This window comes from Myotis davidii, unplaced genomic scaffold, assembly GCF_000327345.1.
Source record: "Myotis davidii unplaced genomic scaffold, ASM32734v1 scaffold299, whole genome shotgun sequence".
NCBI classification, from domain to species: Eukaryota; Metazoa; Chordata; class Mammalia; order Chiroptera; family Vespertilionidae; genus Myotis; species Myotis davidii.
This window is the reverse complement of record NW_006293088.1, coordinates 8,140,598-8,149,085: the sequence shown is the minus strand read 5'-3', so window position 1 is coordinate 8,149,085 and position 8,488 is coordinate 8,140,598.

The window sequence follows — 8,488 nt, the reverse complement described above, 5'->3', positions numbered from 1 at the left end:
TTAAAAAAACTATGAACAAATTCCTATGCACACTGCACATATCTTATTTTGAAGTAAAAAAACAAAACGGGAACAAATACAATGTTTGTATTTGCATGTGGCCCGCGGGCCGTAGTTTGAGGACCCCTGGTTTAAAGTCTTCATATCCTTGCTATCACTTGTTATTTATTTTAATTCAAAGACATTTATTGCCCAGCGGCGTGGCTCAGTGGTTGAGTGTCGACCTATGAAGCAGGAGGTTACGGTTCGATTCCCAGTCGGGGCACCTGCCTGGGTTTAGGCTCGATCCCCAGTGTGGGGCATGCAGGTGGCAGCCGATCAGTGATTCTCTCTCATCACTGATGTTTCTCTCTCTCCCTCTCCCTTCCCCTCTTGGATCAATAAAAATATATTTAAAGAAAAAAGAAATTGGTTAAACCATCCTAGCAGATGTGAAGTGCTATCTCTGTGGGTTTGATGTGCTGCCTTTCCCCGCCGTTACCACCCCCTCTCCCCGAGTGGGAGCAGCAGGTGGGTACGAGCCCACGCTCAGCTGTCAGCTGACGATGGAATCGAGGCTCATGACCCCTGATGGTCACGTGACCGTGCGCTGATTTCTTAACCGCCCTATCTCAGTTTTTGGAACCATACCTTCCAGATGCAGCAACACTCCCTCCTCCCTGAGCGAGGAGTGGGTGCAACAGTGAACACGAAGTACTGAGCGCCATGCCCAGCCCCTCGCTCCCCGGGGAACGGTCATTGCTACTGCGCTTGGGTCTGAAATGTCCCTTTCCTGCCGCTCACACTGATCAATCGGTACAACCGCCCTGAGCCAGGAGCAAGAGTGTGTTCCCCAATCCTGCACCCCACAGGGAACCCCGCTGATCTCATGCTGCCAGCCACGCTCCCAGCACTGCCTCCTCATTTGCATGGGGCACACTGCGGGGGACGCCCAGGGTGACATTTAACCGGGCGGCCTCCTCACTGAACTGAATGCTACGCACCAACCTAATTCTGGCTGCTCTGTGGGCAGAGGTGTTACCGCCCCTGGAAATGACATAAGCGTTTCCCAGCACAGTCATCAGCTCACTTTTTTGAGGTGAGACAGTGACCTACAAGCCTTCGCTGAGCTAAAGATCCCCAAGGCGGCGTGTGCCGGCCCACGGTCCCCGCATGTGCCGGCCTGTGGTCACCATGTGTGCCGGCCTACGGTCACCACGTGTGCCGGCCTACGGTCACCACGAGAGCCGGCCTATGGTCACCGCGTGTGCCGGCCTGTGGTCACCGTCTCCGCTCAGAGAGCCACTGCCGAAGGCTGCCAGCGTGGCCCGGTGTTTACACAGTCTCGATGCTGGGTTCTTGTTTGATGAAACCGTCACGGGGGCGAAGGCAGGTGCACCTGCTCTCTGACCAGCCACAGGGTCCTCTCCGTGCGCCTTTCGTTTGCTTTAGAACGTGCTTCGCTTTGCTTTATTCACTGGAGGGCTCTAATCTGTCAAATGCAGCAGAAATGTCATCTTCTCCGTGTGGCTCCCAGGCCGCACCAGCGATGACCCCGGCAGACATCAGCAATTGTGCAAGCTTAGCGATAACGTTTCATCACCTCCTCAATCCTTCGCCGCGGAATAGATTTCGTTTTGTTTTTGTTGACAACGGGTCTACTGTTGAATATCTCAAGCGGGTATGCTTTGAGGCTGAAGAGCGTGAAGATTCACCTCTAACCAAGATAAGACGATCTTTAGAAACGGAAAGACACACAGCCCTTCCACATGAGCCTCGTCTGCGATGGGCGCTGTGTCCCAGGCCCAGCCTTAGGCCGTCTCACCGTTGGGAGCATCACGGCTTCTACCTGGCATTTCCCCAAGGATCGATTCTCTCAAGACTCAGTGTCCCCACCCCGACCCCAGGCACCCGCCCTGTCCAGGCAGGGGTAGCTGGAGAGGCGCCAGTCACAGGATTGGAAGGAGGAGATTCCAAAGGGATCAGAAGGAAGAAAATGACTGGAATGAGAAGGAGGGGGTAGAGCCGGGGGAGAAGGAAGCACATCTGTAAGGCGAGGGGGTGCGGGCAGCCATCACTTCCCCAGGTGCCACCCCTGAACGTTCATGACTCACACGTAGAACTTCAGACGCACCTGCTGCTGTGCCGCCGGGCAGAGGTGCACGGAGGCCCCGGCCGTGTGCCCGGCCTGTGGGTGCCCAGCTCAGTCCACTGCGACCGAAACTGTTCTCCCTGGCAGGGCCACTAGTCACAGGCACACACACAGTGACAAGGGGCGCCTCTGGGGCTGGGACCTGGCGCTCATGCTGGCATCGCTCCACCGCCCTCGGGGACAGCACTGTCGCAGCAGAAACTGCCCGCAGTTCTTGTTCTGGGTCTTGGAGACCAGGTGACAGCATCTCAGTGCTGAGCCCCTGAGCACAGAGCCTCTGAGTGCAGGGGGAGGGTCACAGGGGCCCTGGGGCAGGGGGAGGGGGAGGGTCACAGCGGCCCTGAGGCCGGCAGAGGCGCAGCAGCTGTCCAGTCCTCGGACACCCAGGAGGCGATGGCTCCTTGCATCACCCATTGTTGTGCAAGAAGATGATGGAAAGTGCCATTTCCCAGAAGCCCCGGGTGTCCGTTTTCTGCATCCTACGTCCCTGTCTGTGGTTCCGGAAGCCCCTACTGCAGCCAGGTCCCACTCCAACATCTGCAGGCTGGGTGGGCGGAGCAGTGTATCCTGTGGCATTATTCGTTGTTGTGGCATCTATTTGTGTCACGCCTGTCAACCCACCTTGCCCACCCCTGTCCGTGTGGTAGGCAGCATAAGAACGGTCATACGGGTTCTTTACTAGAATAAACCCAGAATTGCAGTTTTTATTATAGAGTTATTTAATAAAATTTCATGAAATCTTTGAACATGCAAAGCCTCAGATATATTTAAACAAGTTTAGATATTTTATATTGATCATTGATCATTTTTTAATTTTAATAGATACTTTTGAAACATTTCAAAGAAAAATAACCTTTTTAAAACAAACATAAAAAGCAATTTAATTTGAAAATTGTACATAGTTACACTTACATTTTACACTGCCTACATGTAAATTCTGTACACGTTGATTACAGTTATTATTTTTTAATCTTTTAAGTCGGTACTGCCCACAGAACACAAATGTATCATTCTCCATTATAACAAGTGAAATAAAGGCCAAAATAATACATTTCACTTCTCTTTTAAAATATATGATTTACGTAATAATCTATGACTCCTAATAAGTGTTTTCTAACATTAACAGCTGATGTGTGAGTTGTGCCCTGCATTACAGATGGACGGCAGTGCGGGAATGATTTTATTTAGCCTCATCAGTTCTGCGTTTAGGAACTCTTGTTGCCCTAGCCGGTTGCTCAGTGGTTAGAGCATTGGCCTGCAGACTGAAGGGTCTGGGGTTTGATTCCGGTTAAGGGCATGTAGTACCTCGGTTGCAGGCTGCTCCCCAGCCCGGGGCCCTGGTTGGGGCTCATGCAGGAGGCAACCAATCGATATGTTTTTCTCACATTGATCTTTCTCTCCGTCCCCCTCTCCTCCACTCTCCCTAAAAGTCAGTGGAAAATATCCTTGGGTGAGGATTAACCAAAAAAATAAAGAACTATTGTTACACCCTAGCTGGTGTGGCTCAGTGGAGAGGGCACCAGCCTGTGGACTGAAGGATCCCGGGCCCGGTTCCGGTCAAGGGCCTGCACCTTGGTTGTAGGCTCGGTCCCCGGCCCTGGCCAGGGTGTGTGCGAAGGCAGCCAGTGGATGTGTCTTTCTCACATCAATGTTTCTCTCTCTCTCCTTCCCACTCTCTCTAAAAATCAATGGAAAAATATCCTCAGATGAGAATTAAAATAATAATAATTTAAAGAATGATTGTGACTCTTCTCATGTAGAAGAAACAGAGGCTGAGAGAGTTGGGGTCACTGAGCTGCTCGCCGGGCCGTGTTCTGGCTTCATCTCCAGGAGCCCCTCTCGCCTCACGGGACCCGCTGCTCCTAAAAATTTTCAAGGCCTTGGAGGAAGCCAGGTAGTTGTCCAGGATCCCCGGGCAGCACGGGGCAGGGGGGCCTGAACCCAGACAGGCCAGCCTCGGAGGGCACCCCCACTCACCCTCCAGGTTTCAGGAAAGGAGAAGCCAGGGCTGCGACCCAGTCTTGTCCTCTCCACCCCCAGCTCCCCTTGCCCTCGGGCCAGCAGTTCTGAGTGGCTCAGGAGCGATGCTAATGCTTGCTCGTTCCTGTGAATGAATCAAAAGATGTGTTGACTCAGCACCACTGAGACTGTCAGCTCCGTGGTTTGAGTGCCGCCTCGGAAACCACATTCGATCTCATCGACGTGAATGATTGCGCAGAAACTGATAGTTAATCAGCTTCAAGAATCATCATAAAGATCAGACTCAATAGCCCCTAGTAGCGGGAGCCAAACTCACTGAACAAAAAAGGTTAAAAAAATCAGGGCACGGAAGTAAACCAGTGTTCTGTATTTTTAAATTTTATATTATTGATTTTAGAGAGAAAGGGAGAGAGAGGAAGAGAGAAACATTGATCGTTGTCTCCCACACTCCCCCCCAATCAAGGATCGAACCCACAACCTGGGTGTGTTCCCTAACGGGGAATCAAGCCCGCCACCCATGTGTGTGGGATGATGCTCCCATCTACTGAGCCACACCAGCCAGGGCTGCTTTCTTAATCCTGCTGGAGAGAGAGTGGTCACATCCACGGAGGGGAATGTTCTTCGGGCTGCAAGTGACACTGAGCAAAGCAGTACCTCTGGAATGAATGCTGTCACCTCATCTGGCGGCTGCGCTGCCCAGCAGCCACCATAGCCTTCCGGAAGGAAATTATAAATATACGAATCTCTCCAATTGTTTCATAAACTCCGCTCCTGTCAGCTAACAGTCAAGTACATTTCTCCCCCCGCTCCCCCCAAAGAGGCAAGACCACATCAGGACATGCGTTTTGTTTCCTTGTGAACTTTTCCATCGTCATCAGCATTACCTACCAGATCATTCCACTCCTGTGTCAACCCACCTCCTCCTCCACGAAATCTGCCTCCTCTTCTGGGTTTACATGCTGATGGGAAACGCTGCGGGTTTTCATTAAGATTTATTTCAGTTAAATGTTGCCACACTCAACAGAGTCCCAATGCACCTGTGTGTAGTTCTGAATGTTTTATATATGCCTCCTGGGTCTACATAATTTCCAAGTTTCATGGTTGCTATCTTCATTCTCCAGCCCTCATCAAGTTAACAAATTCAATTGAACACACATTTACTGAAGATCTAACACAAGTGTTCGTGATCTGACTCGGCTACTTCTGCTCTGAGTCCTGCCACCGCCTCCAGGCTGACCCCCTTGCTTGCTGTTCTTTTTTAAAAATATATATATCTTATTGATTTTATAGAGAGAGGAAGGGAGAGGGAGAGAGAGATACAAATATCCATGATGAGAGAGAATTATTGATCGGCTGCCTCCTGCACACCCCCAGCTGGGGATGGAGCCTGCAACCCAGGCATGTGCCCTGCCCAGGAATTGAACCGTGACCTCCTGGTTCAGAGGTCGATGCTCAGTCACTGAGCCACACCGTCCGGGCCCTTGATTGCTGTTCTTTGAGGCACCACAGGCGCTCCTGCTTCAGGCCTTCCCTTTGCTGCTCCCTCGCTAAAAAGCTCTTCCCCCCACTTTCCACATGACCTGCTCCCTCATCCTCCTGCGGTGTCCTCCCCAGAGAAAGTCTTCCTGGACCACACGCCCTGCGAGAACTGCCCTCCCTCACTCCCCATCCCCTTTCCGTCCTTTCCTCTCCTTCAGCGAGCAGGTTGCCGCCGGCATGGACAGGTTTTAGTGCTGGTTTACTGTTCTGCGGTGAGAAGTCAGACAGACATGAGCCGAGCGAGGAGGGTGGGCAGGTCACCAGGGCGGAAAGCCCCGGGTGCCTAGCAATGGGCGAGACTGGGAACACAAGGGCCGCCTGCCCAGGGCGAGCTTTCCTCCCGTAGCCTGTCGCTGGCCATGCAGCTCAGAGCCGTGACCTTCTGAATCACTGGTCACGAGGCTCAGACCCTCCCTGGCCTTCCCTGCCCTCGAGCTGCTGGTCCTGAGGGTGAGACCCCGTAGAGGGGAACACACGAGGGGCCGGAGGACAGCCCTTCAGCCTTCGGCCCCCAGGACAGCGATGCCTCAAATTGTGTTTCAGCTCCAGGCCCAGACGAGCAGCAAAACCGGACAAGCAACGCCAAGGCTGCCTCAGGCCCAGCTGCACTGACTAATGACCCCCTGGCACCCACCGATCAGCAGTGAAAGGACCCCGAGAGGACACACCGGGAAAGCCAGGAGCAGCCTATTGGGATCCTCCCTGAGCCTCAGGTCAATGCCCTCAGCTCCTCAGGAGCACACCTGCCCTTCACCCCCCCTCCCCCACCCCCTCCCCCAGGCAGGTTTCCTATCTCTGTCTCTCCTCAGCTCCAAGGGCCCTGCTTTTGTCTGTCACTTGTTTCTTGAGCCCATTTCTCCAAGAGCTCACCTCTCCCTCTGGGACCTTCTCAATAACCTCTCTCCTAGAACTTGAATCCTGGCTCTGAGTTCTCTCTTAGCCGGAACTCAGGTACTGGGGTTGCTGAACCCGGTCCGGTCTGATGCCACCAGCCTAAAACCTGGTACCGTTTTCACTGCCGACTATTTGCCTACTCCCGCAAGAACATAAACTCCATGAGACATGGCCTTCTAAGCAGGGCCCGGCATCTGACAGGTGCTCAGGAAATGCTGAGTCTTCTTGTCTTCTGAGGCATCTATAATAATAAAAGCATAATATGCTAATTAGACCGCACGTCCTTCCAGACGACCTTCTGGGCAAAGCTGGGGCTGCGAGGGAAGCCCGGATCCCGGGTGCCTGCCGGCGGCCGGAGGGAAGGAAGGAAGGCCTGCTCTTGCATGAATTTCGTGCACCGGGCCTCTAGTATATAGACAAGGCACCATCGCAACAGCCTTCCCAGCCTAGAGAGGAATGAAGAAGTTTACACAGATAACTAAGATATGGGCATACGGTCTTATCGGTTCTATTGAGGACAAAGAGCTGCCCTTAATAGAATCTATAGAAAAAGTTTCCTGGAGGGACTGGCACTGTGATTGGGTTGTTCAGAATGGATCACACATTGACAAGCTGGCCTGGGAGCAGGGGGCATTCCAGGGAGAGGAAACGGCTGTGCCGAAGCATGAAGGAGGCCAAGTCCAGGGTATGTGCAGGAAGAGAGGACATGGGTGAGGGAGAGGCAAGAATGGAAGGAGATAAGATAGAAAAGATGTCTGAACACGGTGCAGAAGGATTTGATCTGAATCCCCTACACAGGAGCGCACTGCCAAGGTCAGCAGCTCCACAGGACCTCGCAGACACGCAGAAGGTCGCCCAAATCTTTTGTTCTCAGCCTGGGAGCAGGCCTGGCTTCACCATCTGCAGAGTAAGTGAGCCTCGAGAAAAGAGGGAACCGGCGCAGGGGACCAGGGCGGGGAGTCAGGGCCCTCCTGCCTGGTGCAAACGTGCCCTGTTGGACGGGCTACAGGCTTCTCTGGCCACTGAGAGAAACGCTGGCGTGGCTGCAGGCCACTGTGTGCTTCTGAGATTACGGGAATCCGAAGACGTCACGTCACGTCACAGGAGCAGCATGAGAATAAAAAGCTCAACCGGAAGGAAGGAGAAGGGACTCAACATTTCAATCCCTTTGGGTTTGTTGTTCTGAGATCTCAGCAGGACCTCGCCGAGTTCTGGGCAGGCGCTACTATTCAGTTTACAAAGGGAAGGTGTTTTGTGTTGAAACATATATTTTTATTGATTTCAGAGAGGAAGGGAGAGGGAGAGATAGAAATATCAATGAAAGAGAAGCACTGATTGGCTGCCTCCTGCACGCCTTGCACCGGGGATTGAGCCCACAGCCTGGGAATGGAACCGTGACCTCCTGGTTCACAGGTGGATGCTCAGCCTCTGAGCCAGGCCGGCAGGGCGGGAAAGCTGTTTTTACAGCTTTGATAACCCATTATTGCAGCAGTTCTCAACCTGTGGGTCGCGACCCCTTTGGCGGTCAAACAGCCCTTTCACAGGGGTCGCCCAAGACCATCCTGCATATCAGATATTTACATGACGATTCATCACAGTAGCAACATGACAGTTATGAAGTAGCAACGGAAATAATTTTATGGTTGGGTCACAACAGGAGGAACCGTATTTAATAAAGGGCCAGAAGGTTGAGAACCACTGCACTATTGGAAGCCTAACCAGATCTGAACCTTTCCTTCCAGAAAGAAGATGCCAGCAAGGGCGGAGGCTGGCAGGAAAGTGTTCTCTGAGAGCTGAGAAACAGAAGTCGTGCCTCCACCCTCGAGCAGGTGAGGGATACACTGCATGCAGCGGAGCCTGGATGAGACGCTTCAAAACACCAAGGCTCAGGGCGGAACGGGTTCAGCCCCGCGTCCGCTCGCGCATGCGTGGTATCGCAGCACC